This window comes from Aotus nancymaae, unplaced genomic scaffold (assembly GCF_030222135.1).
Source record: "Aotus nancymaae isolate 86718 unplaced genomic scaffold, 86718_ANA_hifiasm-v0.15.2.pri h1tg000003l, whole genome shotgun sequence".
NCBI lineage: Eukaryota > Metazoa > Chordata > Mammalia > Primates > Aotidae > Aotus > Aotus nancymaae.
In genome coordinates, this window is record NW_026988414.1 from 7,726,726 (window position 1) to 7,746,019 (window position 19,294).

The 19,294-nt window shown below is 53.4% G+C and overlaps 1 protein-coding gene across 1 annotated transcript in view; it reads right to left on the reverse strand.

Moving 5' to 3' along the window:
* NEK6 (NIMA related kinase 6) overlaps positions 1-19,064 on the reverse strand; it is a 94,991-nt gene extending 75,927 nt beyond the window's left edge. Inside the window, exon 1 of the mRNA XM_064378089.1 lies at positions 19,011-19,064. The gene's annotated coding sequence lies outside the window, so the exon portion shown is untranslated. The remainder of the gene's footprint in view (positions 1-19,010) is intronic.
* Between the last annotated feature and the right edge of the window lie 230 nt (positions 19,065-19,294).

Below are 19,294 nucleotides of genomic sequence, written 5' to 3' on the forward strand. Positions count from 1 at the left end.
ACAGATGAAAGTGGGCCTGTCCCAGGCCTGGAGGGGATCCTGGGACAGGGGACTGGCCGTCAGTGGGCCTGACAGGGTGGGGTGCCTTGCTGGGGAAGATGCAGAGGAGGCTGTGGGGGAACCAAGCATGGGTTCCTAAGCAGTGTGCTGAGGTCAGTGGAGACTCCCCAGAGGCAGTGACGTTGGAGAAGTGAGAAGGAAAGCGTTACAGGCCCAGCAAGCCTGGAGCTCTGCCCGGCAAAGGACAGGGCCCGGGAGGCGGGGCAGGCAGCTGGAGCTGACAGTTCTGAATGCTGACCCTGTTACCCATGGGTTCTGGGTTCGATGACCATCATCAACAGGGTCACCCCTCTATAGTGCTGGGAGTGAGGATGAGGAAACCGAGGCTCAGGCAGGTGAAGTCATGACTCAAAGACACCCAGCAAGTTAGTGACATGGAAGAAAAAAGGCTCTGGTTTAAACAAGAGGGCACCTAGGTCTCATCCCTAGAAGTTTAAAAATATGTTTTTATAAGCATTCACTGTAGGAATCCAGCTGTTGGCTCTTTGGGGGCTGCAGAGCCTTCGACAATCCTTCCTTCTGTTATGTGTGGAATTCCCACCGTGTGCTGTGCACAGTCACACCCTCCTGGAGTTTACTGGGATGGAAGTGTGGTGAGGCACACAATGAGCTAATCCTAACTAAGCAGGGCTGGTGCCCCTAGGGTCCCTACTCGGGTTAAGAATTGTACTAAGTTAGGTCTGGTCCTTTTCACACCCATCTCTTCATTCCTGTGCACACAGCAGACATTGCTAATCAATGCCAGTCTCCAAAGCCTTCTCAACACGGCATCTCAGGCAGCCCCTATCAATCTATCAGAGCCAGCACTGGAGAGGACAATGACTGCCAGCCCTGCTGCAAATGGACACGCAGAATGGCAAGCACAGTGCGTCAGAGCAGTCAGCTCCCCACCTCCCTCCCTCATTCTCAGGGTCCCAGACCCCTGAAATTCTATCAGATGTCCAGGTGGAATACATTATATTCAGCATTGTCCTTGACTGGCGCTCTTGTATGAAAGCAAAAGCCCTCCAGATGTCTGCTCACTTTCCCAGGGAACTGGGGGGTGATACCGGGACAGGCTGTTGACAGGCACCCAGATTGTGAGTCCTCACTCTGTTGCTTCCTGGAGGCTTAAGGAAGGGCACTGCTGGTTCTCCAGGAAAATGGACAGACTGAGGTTCCAAGCTCACAGCTACTGCTGAGGAGCTGTGTGACTCAAAGCAAGTGTCTAGACTCTGTGGGTCCCTGCTGTTTCCTCTAAAAATGAGGACATGGCTGGGCGCAGTGGCTCACGCCTGTAACCCCAGCACTTTGGGAGGCCGAGGTGGGTGGATCACCTGAGGTCAGCAGTTTGAGACCAGCCTGGCAAACATGGTGAAAGCCCATTTCTACTAAAAAAACAAAAAACTAGCTGGGCATCGTGGCAGGCGCCTGTAATCCCAGCTACTCAGAAGGCTTAGGCAGGAGAACCGCTCGAACCTGGGAGGCAGAGGTTGCAGTGAGCCGAGATCGTGCCAACACTCCAGCTTGGACAGCAAGGGCAAAACTTCCTCTCAAAAAAAAAAAAAAAAAAAAAAAGAAGACAAAGATACCCACTCCCCAAATTTTGGCCAGTGCAGTGCCAGGCATCTGTGAGCAGCCCATAAATGCTGGGTCCCTCCTTCCCTTCTTCTGAACTCAAGGGGCTGTGGTACACAGGTGCCAAGCCCAGTTCACATCTGCCACTGTGGCTATCACATGCCCTGCCACAGCAAGGCTCACAGGGAACACGAGCAGGAAGCAGACTGGATGGGCCCTATGGCCCCTGTCCTCCCCGGTCAAGAATCTTTACCACCCAAGGAAGCGTCCATTTGTACGCATTTTCTCTCCCTCTCTTTTTTCTTTCCCTTCCCCTCTAAGCAAAACTGTCTGGCGGCGAATCATGCCTCTGTCCCCAAGGCAGTTCCAAAGGGCCCATCTCGTCCCGCAGAAGTGATGGCAGTAATTCCATTAATGGGAAGCAAGATGAATGGTACCCTGTGCCCAAAGTGTATGAGGCAAGACGGAATGGGGGGGCCCTGGGGGGAAGGAAAGTGTTGCTGGAATTCACCCTCCGTTGGGGCCTTATTAGGTCTTGAAAGAGCCGCCGCACTCGCTAAAACCTGCTTTTGCCAGCAGAAGCTTCATTTTACAAATATACAACAACAAAAAAACCGTAAATGGGAAGAAAACCCTGAAGACTATGCTCCCCTGCTGCAGTGAGGCAGCGAGCTGCCGCTCAGAACTGCAGTCTTTAGCCTCCTCAACTCCCGCTTTAAATAAATGGGCCTAAATGCCAGCTCACCATTTTGTGAATAAGGAGCACGGCTGTTTCTTTGCCGTTTAAGGACTGCTTGCCAATGGTGGGATGGGACAGCTTTGGAAACATTTTCTTATAAAAGGCTTGCCGGTTCCAGATGCTATAAAACCCCATCGCCCTAGCTGTTGGTCCCAGGAAGGGTCGATACAGGTCCCTCTGCTGCCACAGACACACGTGCCGAGACCTCCCGCTGTCATTTCTTAGGTCTTCTCCTGCCCTGAGAATCGGTGGCACTTTGCAGGGAATTTCGCTGTGGAATGGGTGTCCATTTCCACAAATATGCAAAGGTTCCATCTCCTCCCCTGTTTAGGATCAAGCTCTGAATTGTCCTTTAAGCCTCAGTTTATCCAAATGCAGGATGTCAGGGAGGCCCACGCTAGTCCGGAAACCGCCATGAATGATGGCAGACAGAGCAGGTGGATGTGGAGTAAGGCCACCCAGCGCTGTGACACCCCGGCAAGCCACACAGCCTCTCTGAGCCTCCGCTTCCTCATCTGTCACATGAACTGAGCCTCTGCTTCCTCATTCGTCACATGAACCTAACCCCGCACACCTCACAGCCCTGAGGTAAGAAGTCAATGCAATCCTGGCTCACGGGGAAATGGTCATTTTTCAGGCGAATGTTAGCACCAACAGTCTGTCTCTGTTCCTCTCTGCAGAGCCCTCCTGCGGCACCCAGCACAGCCCTGACACATAATAGGTGTTCGCTGAGAGTCTACTGCTTTGAGCAGAACCTGTGGTTTTTCTGCTGCCAAGAATTTTTAAAAATCCATTCACACCAGGGCAGAGTGGTTCTGAGAGTGGAGTCTGGAAGCCAAGAGCCTGGGTTCAAATCCTGACGTGGCAGTGGGTACACTGTGCGCTCTTGGGCAATGACGCAGCCTCACTCAGCCTCCCTTTCCTCATCTGTAAAATGAATTAATAGAATCTGCCTCTCAAGGTCACCAGGAGAAGTCGGTGCGATCACAGGTGACCAGGGCCTAGCCCAGGTGGGTCCCCACAACCAGCAGCTTTAGCGGGGAGTGGTTGTGAGTCTTAGGAGAGCCTGGAGAAAACACCCATACTCCACCTGGAAAAACTGATTTCTCAATGACACGTTGAAGCAACGCCAAGCCCAATGAGGCCTTCCCAGGACCCTGGGACCTCACCCAAAAGGCGACATGTTAAATCCCCAGGGATTGCCCTTTAATGGAAGAAAGAGATTGAAGGAACTCCATTCCTTGTGGCAGCCATGGGCCACCATGCTGTCCCAGCTACCTCTCCCCAGCACTGCCTGGCCAGGAACCCTGCACCCTAAGAACCCTAACACCAGCCCCATGGGGCAGGGACTTCATGCCTGGGGCTTATTACTGTACCTCAACAGAGCGCGTGGCGGAAGGGATGAATTCCTCAGGGAGGGTAGCTCTGGGCTCAGAGCCCGCCAACACACCCCGGCCTGGGGAAGTGCTCCCTAGCGTCACAGGTGCCACCAATCTCACCCCACACATGTCGTTTACCACCAACACAATGACAGTGGCTGATGATCAAATGCCTCTTCCGGGAGTGGGGTGGAACTGAGGACTATACATCCTTAACACAATGGATTATGCAAACTGCCCCAGAGACAGGAACTGCTATCACCCCTTGCTCCACAAATGAGAAAACAGAGGCCTGAGTGGGAGGCAACAAGCCCAGAGACACGGTGAGCACAAGGTGGGTGTGACTCGAGGCCAGGTGTGCCTAACTCTGCCTCTGCCCCCTGTCTCTCCAGGCAAAAGTACAGCCACAGAGCTGGCTGGGTCTGGCAGGAGAAGAGCTGGAGCCGTGGCCCTGAGATCTGCTCCCTGCCAAGAACAAAGGTGACTGCTCAGGGGCAGGGGCAGACAGGCGGCGCTGAGGTCTGGCTTGGGTCCTGCCCCCACGCACATGCAGCACACAGTGGGGGCAGGAGGTCCAGTCGGGCAGGGACCCCAGCCAGCCAGTGTGCCTGGGACTCACATGCAAAGAGCACTAACTTTGGGGCTAGCCAGACCTGGGTTCAAATCTCAGTTTCCAAACTGTGTGGCTTACGGCTTCGGAACGGCAACTTCATTCTCTGAGCCTCAGTTCACTTCATCTAAAAAATGGGATCAGCTCAAGTTGTCATGAGGATGAATGAAGGCAACACACAGAAAGCACTTGGCCAGGTCTCTGGTGCACAGCAGGTACTAAGTACCTTCACCTAAGCCTCCCTGTCCATGTTTTCAAAATAACCAGACATCATTCCCTGTGGCTGCTAAGCCTCCCCATTTCGGGGCTGGGAACAGCACAGTGGCTGGTGGAATCCAAGCTCCTTGCCCTGTCTGATCTCTGGGCACCACGTGCTTGGCACTGGTCCCGAGTGAGCAGGTTGGCAACCATGTCACTTGATTTCTGACCCTTGTCACTCAAGGAGCGGAAGTCAGAGGGCATGGGTTTGCTAGTGCAATCATCTCTGGCAATGACGTGAGAGATTAGGTCAGGGAGGGCTGAACACGGTGTGTCTTTAGCACCAGAGGCTCAGGATGAGGAGGGACAGCCCCTGGCTGGCCGACTAACTTGCTGGGCCTGCAGTCTGCAGACAGTACTTAACACAGAACTTTCCCTTCAAATCAGATCTGGACCCATCTCCATGGAGAGAACCAATAAAGGACCCTTGCTCTGTGTGAAATGTGTGTGTGCATGCTACTGCCCCTCCGATCCGGCTGGCTTCATGTCCAGGTGACCTGGCCCTGCCCTGAGAAGGGAGCCCCAAGCGTGGGGCTTCATGCTGCACGTCCACTGTCCTGAAATGCTTCATGTCATCTTTGAATTTGTGTTAAGTGGAGTCTGGTGGAATAATGGAGCACGTGCTGGCGGCACGGAGACTCTGCTGCCTCCCCAGGATGGGTATTCAGCTGCCTGCTCCCCACCTAGCAACCTTTGCCACCTGTGGCAGGGGCCCAGGTGCAGGCGGGAGGGTCAGGGGCACATGCACCCACACCTGTGAGGTCTGCACTCGCCCTGAAAGTATCCTGTGCCCTGGGAGTGAGACATTAAATAGCAAACAAAAAACATCATGACAGATGCAGAGAGAGATTGCAAAGGAAAGGGAAATACTTTTTTCTTGTTTTTTTACTCTCTTTGAACAAGGGAATCTGCATTTTCATTTTGCATTGGGCACTGCAAATTTTGCAGCTGGCCCTGCGTTCCATTTTCATGACCTTCTGACCCATCCCCTCCCATTCTGAGGACCTGGGGACACCCCTAGGCCTCTGCAGAAGACACTACTAGGTCTAAGACCATTGCTTCCCAAGAGGCTTCTTGGACATGCAGCCCCCAGCCTGCAGGTTTTGTGGCTTGAACTTCTATGATTGGCTGTTTATTGCTGTCTCATGTGCCAGGCCCTGCTCCAGGTGCTGATGATGTCTGATCAGCCTTTGGAGGCCTCTACGCTTGATGGCTCCAGGACACAGAGCAGTAACGCAACAGGCACGGCCAATGGCAGAAGATGCAGGGGGACGGAGCACTGGGGGGAACGGAGCACTGGGGGGAACGGAGCACTGGGGGGAATGGAGCACTTGGAGGGGATGGAGCACTCGGAGGGGATGGAGCACGTATGGGGACGGAGCACTGGGGGGACAGAGCACTGAGAGTGATGGAGCATTCAGGGGGATAGAGCATTGGGGGATGGAGCACTCGAGGGATGGAGAACTAGGGGGGATGGAGCACTCATGGGGACAGAGCACTCGTGGGGATGGAGCACTGGGGGGATGGAGCACTCATGGGGACAGAGCACTCGGGGGATAAGCACTCGTGGGGACAAGCACTCGTGGGTATGGAGCACTCGGGGGGATGGAGCACAGACGGACGGAGCACTCATGGGGACAGGGCACTCGGGGGGATAAGCACTCATGGGGACGGAGCACTCGGGGGGATGGAGCACTAGGGGGATGGCGCACTCATGGGGACAGGGCACTCGGGGGGATAAGCACTCGTGGGGACGCAGCACTCGGGGGGATAAGCACTCATGGGGACGGAGCACTCGGGGGGATGGAGCACTCAGGGAAGAACAGTACTCGGGGGGATAAGCACTCGTGGGGACGGAGCACTCGGGGGGATGGAGCACTCAGGGAAGAACAGTACTCGGGGGAATGAGCACTTCGGACGGAGCACTTGGAGGGGATGGAGTACTTGGGGGGACGGGGCACTGGGGGGACGGAGCACTTGGGGAGACGGAGCATTCAGGTGAACGGAGCACTCAGGGGGAACGGAGTACTTGGGGGATGAACACTCGTGGGGACAGAGCACTTGGAGGGGATGGAGTACTCGGGGGGATGAGCACTTGGAGGGGATGGAGCACTCGGAGGGGATGGAGCACTCGGAGGGGATGGAGCACTCGGGTGGATGAGCACTTGGAGGGGATGGAGCACTCGGAGGGGATGGAGCACTCAGAGGGGATGAAGCACTCGGGGGGATGAGCACTTGGAGGGGATGGAGCACTCGGAGGGGATGGAGCACTCGGGGGGATGAGCACTTGGAGGGGATGGAGCATTCGGGGGATGGAGCACTCGAGGGATGGAGAACTAGGGGGGATGGAGCACTCTGTGGCATGCCCCACAGACAGCATGGGGGTGTGGAAGGAACGGCCACTGCAGCTGGCACATTCCAGGTGGCTCCCAAAGGCAGGGATGCTATGGTCAGCTCTAGGAGACTCCTCTGTAAAAGGGGGACACCTTGACTTAACTGGCTGGACCGTCGGACACTGAAAGAGCTGTCATTCAATTCCTCCCAGGGCACTGCAGGGAGAGGAAGGGGCTGAGGCAAAGGCTCAGGGGCCACAGGACACTCGTACGGGGGACAGTCTGTAGGAAACTCCCTTAACGACTACAAAACCAACAACAAAGAGGCTCAAGAACCACAAGTCCTGAGCACCTACTATGTGCCAGGCACCAGGCTGCAGTGGCTCTTCCACACCACTCCATGCCCCCAACCCCGGGCTACTCATTCCTGTGCCTTTCAACCCCATCCAACATTCTACAGACATCACCTTCCTTTCCTGTGATTTAGTAAGTCCACCAAGGTGGGCAGATCACTTGAGGTCAGGAGTCTGAGACCAGCCTGGCCAACATAGTGAAACCCCGTCTCTACTAAAAATACAAAAAATAATAATAATAATTAGCTGGGTGTGGTGGTAGGCACCTGTAATCCCAGCTACTCGGGAGGCTGAGGCAGGAGAATCACTTGAACCCAGGAGATAGAGGTTTTAGTGAGCCGAGATCATGCCACTGCACTCCAGCCTGGGTGACAAGAATGAAACTGTCTCAAAAAAAAAAAAAAGAAAAGAAAAGAAAAGAAAATCCAGTTAGTACTGAGCAAGGGGTCACCCAGGCAGGGGTGGTGGGTTTTCAGATATGACTTAGAGCAGCACAGCACAGTGATTAAGAGCTAGACTGCAGAATGGGGTCAGCCTGGATCCTCTCCTGGGCCACTCACTGGCTGAGGGGTCTGGGGTAGACCACTGACTTGCCCTGGGCCTCAGTTTCCCATCTGTAACTTGGGTTAAGAGCCTCACTCACTGGGGATGCTGTGATGAGTCAATGACATAGTATCAGTGAAGGGCATGGCACTCGGCGAGTGCTCAATAAATGTCAGCCACGGTTTTTGTCATAAAACCCCAAAACATCACATCAGAAACCCAGGCATCCTATGACACTTCTCCGGACGGCAGGAATCTGCTCCTTCCTTTCCCGCATCTGCAGAGACTCTGCTCCGAGCCTCCTCTCTCCCCCATTGTCATGTTGCATCAGTCCATAAATATTTAAACAACATGTCATCAGATCATTATAACATATGATCTATAGCACTGATGTGCTGCAGTTCTGTGCATTCGGGCTTCATTTTCAGAATATCGAGACATAAAATATTTATGTATTTAGCCAACCACGCAATCTCACATTCTGTCTCAAAATGCTGGGTGGTGGCAAGACGCTGAACTGAGACACAACGTGTGAAGGGGATGCCTTGTTCTCATGTCAGTTCCTGGGGCATCTGGATTGTTTCTGGTTCATTCTGGGGATGTCACCACGTGGCCTGTGAACAGTGACTGACTGGGTATATCACAGCAAGCAGAGGGAGGGCCGAGACCAAAGACCCCATCAAAACACCACAGGTGTCCAAACCACTAGGGACTGCGCCATTTGCATTTCTGCATCTCCACAGGTCCGCACATAGTAGGCGGTCATTAAATGTCCACTGGAAAATGAATGCATTCACCTGCAGCACACAGCACACCCTATGGGTTGGCACATAGTAGGGACTCAGTCATATTGGTTATGTTTCATCCTACCCCAGTGCCCAGCACTAGGCCAGGAACCTCAGCAAACAGTGCTGGATGAATGGCAATTGAAGGAATAAATGTGTGATCGGATAAACCACTTAATTAGCTAATAAATTAATGAGGGATAATGACTCCCTCTCTGCTGGTCCAAACTACACTGGGTAAGACCCTTCTCTTGAGAAATAAAGGCTCTACAGTAACCTGGACTGGGCAGGAAAAGGGTTTTTTCCAGGTAATTAAATATCTCAATTGCTAACATTAGCACATCACAGTGACCATATGTCCTGAAATTTTCAGGACTGTGTAATTTCAAAGATACCACCCCATAAGCCATTTGAGCATCCAGGGACTTCGCACACCAGACAGCATCTTCCAAAGTGCCTCTCCTGTCCCCGAATGGCACTAAAATCTACAGATCACTGCCCGTTTGGGAGTTTGGAAAGTGGAGCCATGATGTGTCTCACCCACAGGGATCAATGTCTGAAGACACAGATCACCATGAAGGTCTGTGAGAGTGAAAGGTGTTTGCTCAGAGTAGAAGTACTTTCTCTGCATGTCTCTCCAGGAAGATGGGGCAGGGACTGCCTCTGATTCCTGTGTGTTTCCCCAGGGGCCAAGAGGGGATGTGGTGCTCAGCAGTTCCTTGCTGAATGGCACCATGAAACCTGGTCACGGAGTTTCCTCATTTCAGGGTTCCAGTGCCCAGCCCAGGGGCGGCCCAGCACCCAGTGTGCCCAGCACCCCTTGGAGAAAACCACAGAATATTTCCCAAATGCCACGCTGTCACCACCAGGCTGACTCCAAGAGCAGGCGGCTCCCACACTTGTCCCAGCCTCTGCACAGACAAAAACCCAGTCCTCATTTCCTCTTGGGTTAGCTAAGGAGGCCGGCATTTAAAACAAACACAAAAGGCCACTACATTCCCGGGGGAGACGAACAAAGGAAATGTACACACGCTGACTCAGTCAGGCACGCCGGGCCCACTCGAGGTCCTGGTATAACTGAATCCAGGCGGACTCGACCAGACCTGCCAAACCCAGGGGCGGGCTCCCTCTCCTCTGTTCCCTTCTGTGTGCCATGTGGTGCCCAGTGATCCTGCCATCTGGGCACCCACCCTGGTGGCCTGCCAAGGCCACATCAGCTACAGAATCTTTCTTCTTTCAATGCTGCGCTTCCTGCTTTCTAGGACGGGGTGGAATTAGAGGTCCTGCTCACTTGCTGAAAAGTCATGTCTGCGCTCAGCCTTTCCTCAAAATAACCCCCAAAAGGCAAGCCCTCTAAACAAAGTAAGTGTGTGCTTGGTAGAAAATGCAGCTTTAAGACACAGCGCTCACCCATTCCAACCCAAAGCCCTCCTATGCAGACATGTGGGAGCTGCCTCTGCAGGAAAGGGGCATAGGAAGGAGACCCTGTAACTCTGGGAGGTGGAGCCCTTCTGGGCTTAGGTTCCTCCTCAATTGAATAATTCGAGGATGAGCATTTCTCTAAGAAACCTCTTTTCCCAGGGAAGGACCAGCTTGGCTCAACTCAGTCCTGCACAGCCCACTGAAGGGAGTGAGGAGCGTTTGCTGACAGATTCGTTCACTCCATATCAACATTCTCCAAGGACCCTGCTGCATGTCCACTGAAAACTTCCCGTTCACTCTATTAACTGAGCTCCTCCGTACCAGGCACGACGCTGGGCATGGGGAATACCATTGTGGTCCACAGGCCAAGTCCCACCCCCTCCTAGAGCACATGTTCAGTCTGGGAGGCAGGTTACAACTATGACGGATGCTCAGGGGCCCTGGGATGGCACCTGGGTGCATGCTGTTCCTTCCAGCTGCCTGGGGGTCCTCGCCTAGGCCCTGACCTGTGCAGCTCACAGCCCACATCCCGGCCACTTCTGGAGGGCAGCCTCTGTCTCCGATTTTCTGCTCAGACCCCCATGCTGTGGGTGTCCTCACAGCACTTACACTGATGTCCATCAACACCACAGATCCTGGGCTCTCTGGGTCTTTGTTTCCTCATCTGTGAAATGGGCGTAATGGTACTCACATCACAGCATCACTGGGAGGAAGAAGTAAATTCACTCAGGTTAAGGGTTAGATTAGAACGGGATGCATGGCAAGTGCCTGGTAAGGCAATCTACCGACAGGAGCAAAGGCCAAGGAAGCAGGAGGCAGTTTCACAGCCCCAGCTCTCACCCCCTGGCCCCACATGTCTCCCCAGCCTGGGGTCTACCTGCCCTTCACCCCAGCCCTCTCAGGCCTCTGGCAAACCCCACGTCTCCCTCCTGGTGGATTCAGACACCCCTCACTGCTAGAAGCTCTCCTACTTCCCAGGAGAGTGCATCCCAAAAGATGCCACCTGCAAATCGATCATGAGTACTTAAGAAGGGGTCGTGACAGCTTCTGTCCCCACCAGGTGGTAACAGGCCAACAGAGGGGGCCATTAGCATCTTTGTGCCAGCTCCCAGCATAACGCCTGATCCAGGACTTGCGTCCCGGCATATGTCTTGAATGAAGGAGAAAATGGATGTGCCACACACCAGCCAGCACGAGCATCTCTGCTTAGCAGCATAGAGTCCACTCAGCCCATAGGATGGTGAATGGTCTGTGTTTTTGCATCAGAACTTTTCGCCCCCAGCCCAGGTATCACAACCAGAGCCTTGGCCCGAAAGTCAGGACGGTGATCTGATTTAGGCTACAGAGCAGCAGGCTGCATGTGGGACCTGAGGCTGGTTGTGAGAGGCCTCTCTGGGTCTCAGTGTTCCCATCTGTAAAAGGAGAGGCTTTCATGCTTTTTTTTTTTTTTTTTTTTGAGATGGAGTTTCACTCTTGTTACCCTGGCTGGAGTGCAATGGCGCGATCTCGGCTCACCGCAACCTCCGCCTCCTGGGTTCAGGCAATTCTCCTGTCTCAGCCTCCTGAGTAGCTGGGATTACAGGCACGCGCCACCATGCCCAGCTAATTTTTTGTATTAGTAGAGACGGGGTTTCACCATGTTGACCGGGATGGTCTCGATCTCTTGACCTCGTGATCCACCCGCCTCGGCCTCCCAAAGTGCTGGGATTACAGGCTTGAGCCACCGCGCCCGGCCTATTTTTTTTTTTTAAAGCAAGAGAAACTTTTCTGTTTAACATTTTTTCTTACATAAATTTAACCATTTTAAAGCACACCGTTCAATGGGATTTATGACAATCACAATGTTATGCGAACACCACCTTCATCCGGTTCCAAAACATCTGTGTCACCCCAATAAAACCCCGTGCCCCTTAAGTGGTTGCTCCCCAGTCTCCCTCCCAACAGGCCCTGTAACCACCAATCTGCTTTTGGTCTCTATGGATTTAGCTATTGTGGATATTTCATGTATCTTAAAATGACTCCCATGCAAAACCTCCTTATGTAAAACAGGCAACAGGAAGGCAGGTTTGCCCCCTTCCCCTCCCAGGAGCTCATGTTCCGCATCCTTATGGCCTTTCAGGGAAAGCTCTGATGCCAGGCCCTATTCTTTGCAGATTCTTTTTTTTTTTTTTGAGACAGAGTCTCGCTCTGTTGCCCAGGCTGGAGTGCAGCGATGCAATCTCAGCTCACTGCAGCCTCCGTCTCCCAGGTTCAAGTGATTCCCCTGCCTCAGCCTCCCTAGTAGCTGGGGTTAAAGGTGCCCACCACCACATCCAGCTAATTTTTTGTATTTTTGGTACAGATGGGGTTTCATCATGTTGGCCAGGCTGGTCTTGACCTCTTGACCTTACGATTCATCCACCTCGGCCTCCCAAAGCGCTGGGATTACAGGAGTGAGCCACCGTGCCCGGCCTGGTCTTTGTGATTTTTAAATTACCTATTTCGTCATATGGTACAACCTCTTAGCAGAATTCTAATCCTAAAGCTGAATTTCTAAGGGGGAAATTCACCAAGGGTGCCTGAGAGTACAGGGGCTGGCGCCTGGTGTTACTGGCTCGTTTTCTGGATGAGGGAGTAGAGGCTGGGGCCCCGTGAAGCCCTCCTGGCATGAGGTGACTGCAGAGGAGTGGACCTCTAAGCCCGGTGACACCTTCTCTTGCCACACAGACTACAGCGGGGTCTACGGTGTGACGAGCTGGCCCAGAAGCCGCCCTGGAGGGGTGACCACTTCCGGAAGACAAGGATTGCTCCACTGGCTCAGGAAAACGAGCCAATTTAAGGGAACCCCAAATGGCTTTGGAGGGGTGCAAAAACGTGCAGGACTCACTCAGGCCTCACTATACCAACCTTCCCAGGAGGCCCGCCGCGGGGAGAGGGCTGCTCACTTCTGCCCCACGGCCAGGCCGGTGACAGCCGCTCCTGTCAGCGCAGTCCTCTGCGGGGCCGACGCTGTGTAAATAATTAACAAAACATCTGCCTTGCTTCATAACACACCGTGGCTGACACAGCTCTCGGGGCCTGCAGAGACCCTCCAACGCCACACCGAGGACTTACGGCCTCGCCTTGTGGGGGCAGATGGGGATGAGAGCAGATACTGATAGGCAAACATTTTCCTGAGGCACCACAGGGCCACCCTGGTGCTTAAATCCTGCCTCTTTGCAAACTGCACTGTCTCCTTCCCTTCTGTTTTGGTAGCCATGATCCTAGAAAGGGGCTCTGGTGGAATCCAGAGGGGTCCCAGGCACCCCCTTCCGGCCTTGTTTAGGGCCTCAATGCAGGGGCACTGGAGACACTCTGGGCCATGGGCCAAGGGTCCCAGCTGTGTGACCCTGGGCGGGTCCTTGATCATTAAAGACTTTCCGTGTCTCTCATGCAATCTTGGGGATGAGCATCAAGCACTCTCACCAGGTGCTGCCCTCAGGCTGAGCATCTGAAACGCATGATTTCACTCAGTTCCTCCCTCAAATCTTCTGAGGTCATAATATTGTCCCTGTTTTCCAGATGAGGACACTGAGGCCCACAGCAGTGGGCGAAGTGCTCACGAGAGGCAGGTCTGGGACTCCAGTCTCACTCCCTCCATTGGGTGCCCAGGCTCGGGCTTTCTATGTGGTTGGGCAGGAGCGCCTCACTCTCTCTGAGCCTCGGGTTCCATTGTGTGAAACAGGTGGCTGGCGAGAGTCCTTCTGACTCCACAAGTCCACAATAAATAAACCCAGTGCTCGTCTCAATCCCAGTGGGTGTGTACGAAGCTCTCTGGATTGGGAGCCCAGTGAATTCCTCATCAGCAGCTTGGATTCGCTAGAGCTGAAGGTCATGTGCATCTATCCCTTTGCAGGTGTCTTCCCAACAAGCCCAAGTTTCAAAGACGTCGAGGACAAGGAACAAGAGAGGGCAGCAGGCATTAGAGAGGGGGCCTGTGGACTGATTCCCATTCTGCCACTTACCTGCAGTAAGAACGCACCTCTGGGCTGGGCGCAGTGGCTCACGCCTGTAATCCCAGCACTTTGGGAGGCTGAGGTAGGCGGATCACTTGAGGTCTCGAGTTCGAGACCAGCTCGACCAACGTGGAAGAAACCCTGCCTCTATTAAAAATACAAAATTAGCTGGGTGTTGTTGTGGTCTCCTGTAATCCCAGCTACTCAGGAGGCTGAGGCAGGAGAATTGCTTGAACCCGGGAGGTGGAGGTTGCAGTGAGCCGAGATCGCCCTATTACACACCAGCCTGGGCAACATGAGCAAAACTCCGTCTCAAAAAAAAAAACAAAAAAAAACAACCACACTTCTAGAACATGGAGAAGTTCTCCTTAAAGGGATCTCTGTTCACCCAGGTCAACATGACCCGCCCCACAAACCCCAGCCTAATTCTGAAGCGAGAGAGTTAAACAATTTGGGGAAAATGCAGGCACTGCAGGCTCTGAATGGCAACTTCCCTCCCCCTTCCCCTGTCCAAATTCCTTCACACTCTATGGAATTCCTACATAAAGCCCCTTTTTTCTTTCTATGAGGTCACCATCACGCAGATGTCTAAGAGAAAGAAAGAACAGCTCCGTGCAGATCCAGGCCATTGCAGCTGAATGCATTTCACATCCCGGCCACCCATCTTTCAATTCCCATGCCTGGCCCCCAGCCACCACAATCGCCCAGTCACAGCTACAGACGCGGTGGCGGGTCAGGTCTGGTAGGTGCCACGATCTCGCCCTTGCTGGAGGCCAAGAAGGCCTGGCTAGAAGACCTTGCCTTTGCCACCAGACCACCCGAGACGTCATCTGTGGAAACATCCAGAATTGAGACAATGGCGCAGCCGCGTACGTGGATCTGTTTCCCCACAAGCAAATCCTGCTAGAGGGACAGATGTCAGAATGCTAGCTCACACTCCACGTTCAAGTTCCCAAAGTTAACGTCACAGGAAATTACACCACGAACTGATTGGCCCCAACATCGGCTGCTCTGTCTGGAAGTCAAGTCTGAGAAGGCCATTGGTTTAGTTCAGCTTTGGCCAAAGGAAAAGACCAACTCAGGCAAGAATGGGTGAAAGTGCTGGCCTGATTTTTTTTTTCTCTTTAAACTAACATTTTCCCCAAAAGTTATCTTGCCATTACCCAAGAGTCATAAGTGAGAAAACAGCCAAATAGCAAAAAGCGACTGAGACCCTCAACAGTGCCTGCTTTTCAAACTCATCTTATGGACAGCCAGGGGGTGCCCGGGCCACCCTAGACCACCCCTCACTCCAAGAGCACTCCTGCTCCCCAGAGCTCCATGTTCCATAGAAAGTTCCATGGCATGTGCACACCACTTCCTAAGAATGATGTCAGCAAAAAAAAAAAAAAAAAAAAAAAAAAAAAAGATAAAAATGTGGAAACAAGGACTATTTTTACCTCCCCGAATCACAGGCCAGACGGGAGAAAAATCCATCAATGCCAGAAATGTGGCTGAGCCTTCGCACAAGATCTATTATTTCACACCTTAAATTAACGCATCTCAAAGCAATTTGCAAATGTTCGTCAATTTGCGGGACATACATGGAAGGGAGAGAAATACCTTTTCCTTTCAATACCGAGGGACGCTGGCAGGGGGCACAGCATGGCCCAAACCACACAGGTCCCCACACACGACATCCCTTTCGAGCACATGCAGTAGAAACCGTGATGGAAATGGAAATGAGCAGGGAAAAGAGGCAGTCCTGAGACTTAAATGACAAGTGACAAGAAGCCTACCTAGATCACACTGTCAGATATTTAGGACTGTGAGTCAGGCCCGTGAAGGTGACACTGGGGGTCAGAATGCTGCACTCTTCCTGCGAGCAGCGTCCCGGCCTCATCCCCGCATAAGTCTATCAGTGCTTACCCGTATTTAATCTTGGATGATTCACCAGGGCCCTCCACTCACCAACCTCCAACTCGCTAACTTGGTCTAGCCTGAGAAGAGGAAGGAAATATTCTTCTCTGTTTGACAATTGTTTTGACACTTCCCTTATGAAAAGTATCCATGGCACTTAAAGAAAAGAAAAAATAAGAACTGCAGCCCTTTCTCTCTGGTAGCTCTGGCCCTGGGCGAGGACGGCCAGCAGCGCGTTCTGGAAGACCTCTCCCAGGTCTGGGGCAACCCCACCCTGCAGGTACCTAGCCTGTCTTAACCTACTTGGCTTTGCAGCATGCAATAGGAGCAAAGCAGGACAAAGGCAGCCAGATGTGATTTAAGGTGAAGAGCTCTGGAATCAGAGACGTGGGTTCGAATTCCGACTCTGCCATTTGCTGGTTTCTGACCCTGCCCAAGTTACTTAACCTCGCTCTCTGTAAGATCAGGAAAATGACACTGAACCTCAACACAGTGCCAGGCCCCCAGCCTACAACGCCTGCTACCTTCCTAGTGCAGTGGGGAGACCATGGCGTCTGCTCAGACAAGCCTGGGTTCAAATCCACCTCTGCTGCATATTAGCACATGACCTGTGGCGCATTCTCTCCTCTCTCCGTGCCCCAGTTTCCTCATCTGTAAATGGGCTTCGTGACAGTTCCCATCTCAGTGCTGGCGGGTGGACTGGGTGAAATACAGCACCAGACCTAGCACATAGTATATCCTCAACAAATGGGGACATGACTGGACACGGTGGCTCATGCCTGTAATCCCAGCACTTTGGGAGGCCGAGGCGGGTAGATGACCTGAGGTCAGGAGTTCGAGACCGGCCTGGCCAACATGGTGAAACCTCATCTCTACTAAAAATACAAAAATTATCAGGGCATGGTGAGGCACTCCTGTAATCCCAGCTACTCAGGAGGCTGAGGCACGAGGACTGCTTAAACTCAGGAGGCAGAGGGTGCAATGAGCGAAGATTGTACCGCTGCACTCCAGTCAGGGCAACAGAGTGAGACTCTGTCTCAAAAAATATATGAATAAGAACAAATGGGGACCATTTGTCTTTGTGCTATTTTAATGAAACTAGGCAAGTCACATCTCCAAACCTCGGTTTTCTCATTTGCGAAATGGAGATAATAACCCCCATCTACGATGAGAATAAAATGAATGGATGTGTGTTAAAGTACTCAGTACTAGGTCTGCACACCTTAGCCAGTCAAATATCATATCCATATCCTTATCATATCGTATTCCAGGTGCAATGGAAAGAGGAAAGGCTGTGAGGTTGGTCAGGTGACTTAGGATTCTGCCCCCACTTCCTCTCAGCTGCCCCAGGACACAGGCTTGACCCCCGTGTGCCTCAGTTTCCTTGTGCACAAAACCAAATGCCATTTTCTGTCACAGAAGGCCACTGGGAGAGTCACACCCCCCAGAACGGCTCCCAGCACACAGCCCCTTCTGCTCTGTAAACAGGAATTTCCTCCCCCTTCCCCTCCTCTGCCCTTGTTCAAACCCACCAGAAATGCCACCTGGTAAAGCCAGGCGCTCCATTTCTGGAAACCCAAACAGCTCTAAATCCAGACCAACCTGGGTCTGAGGCCTTCAGTCTGAGACTTTATTTTGTGGAGATAGAAAGTACTTTTTAGTCATTTCCGAAGCAGACGGGACGGCAGAGGCTGACAAACCACAGGGTCCATTTTAAATCCTGGGCCTTTTCTTCTGGGAAGTTAGGCAAGAACCTTCCCAAATGTTTGCCCGTCAGGCTCTCTGCCAGGGAGTGACTCATTCCACGGCTCCCCACAGGCATATTTTATTTGGGGGTGGGGGACTCTGCAGGGAGGGCTTGGCCTTGATGGGGGAAGGAGAGGGGGCATTTCCAGCAAACCCAGAAAGTGGTTTTTTGGTTTTTTGTTTTTTCTCATTTTCAGGACAAAAAGAAAAAGAATGTGGGTCTTTTTCGCTTCCTTCCAGGTTTTGTTTGCTAAAAGAAGACGTCCAAAGTTCGCTCAGTAAACTCAAACTCACTGAGTCTGGGGCAGGCGCTTCCAGCCGGCTCTGCGTCCCTTTCAATGAAATTCTTCTTTCATTAAGGACACGGTTTTTAAACGTGCTTCCAAGACCCGCCTGCACGTACTGTACACTAAACTAAGACGACATTTTCCCCCCAAAAAGGCAAACTGAATTTTCAAAAGCCAGAACAACTAGGGAGTTCTAGAGTTTCTAAAGTTTGCCTTAAAGCAATTATGACTTTCAGCTGCAAAGATTTTCAACAGTTGGAGAGCGCGCACACACACAAAAGCCTGTCAGTCAAAATTACAAGGACAGACCTTGGAAGCTGGTGTCCCAAGCCCGCTGCGATCAATGTGTGACTGTCCTGGGATTCACACTTGGAGCCCAGGCGAGGTATAAATAAATCAGAGGATCCGTCTACTTAGCAGGGCAGGCAGAGAGGCCCCCCACACACACACAGATAAGTCTGGGGTCAGCCCCCCAGGCCGGGCTGTAGAGAGAACCAAGAACAAAGGCAGGGGAGCCGGAAGGGTAATTAGGAAAACTGAACACACGTCCTCGGGTGCCACACTGAGGGGCCCCCCAAAGGCCTCGCTGGCCCAGCCTATGTGTGTAGGGAGCGTCCTGCCAGTGACCTGGCTCTGAAACCTCCGCCTCTGTCAGGCCCAGTCAGGCTGAATCTGTCCTCCCGGCCCCTGGTTCACCAGATCAGGCCCAGCCCCGACCCCTAGCCCACGCCAGGCCGCTTCTCTCTCCATGGGCTCCCTGGCTTGGGGGCCATCACTGTGCAAAGGCCTGGTGGGCGCAAACGGGGCCCCTCAACCTCAGTAATAAACAGCTCGCACGGTCCTGCACACTCATTACACTCACACCCACACAGGCACACTTTCGCCCTCCTAGGCTCACGCATGTGCGTGCACACAAATCACTTTGGAATGCATACACGTGCACATACACACATTCCCTGAGACCCGCACGGACTCCCTGCGGCGCCCGGCACACTCCTCGGCCCGTCGTCCCCACTCGGGAAGTGGGTTGCGGGGAGCCATGCCCGCGTCCCCGCACGCACTCACCCCAACAACGCCACCAGAGGCTCCAGGGTGCACACGCACACCCGCCGGCGACGCGCACACCCCGGGACACGCGGACACGCCGCCCCCGCCCGGCCGCCGACACGCTCAGCCCCTCGCGGCCACACGCGGGCCCGCCTCCCGCTCTCCCCGCGGTGCCCCGGGCGCTCGCCCGCTCTCGGCCCGGCTCGGGGTGACGGCCCCGCCGCCCGTCCCCCGCCCCATCCCGGCCCTCGGGGCCCCACCGGTCCGGCCCCGGCCCCAGGCCACTCACCAGTGCGCGGGCG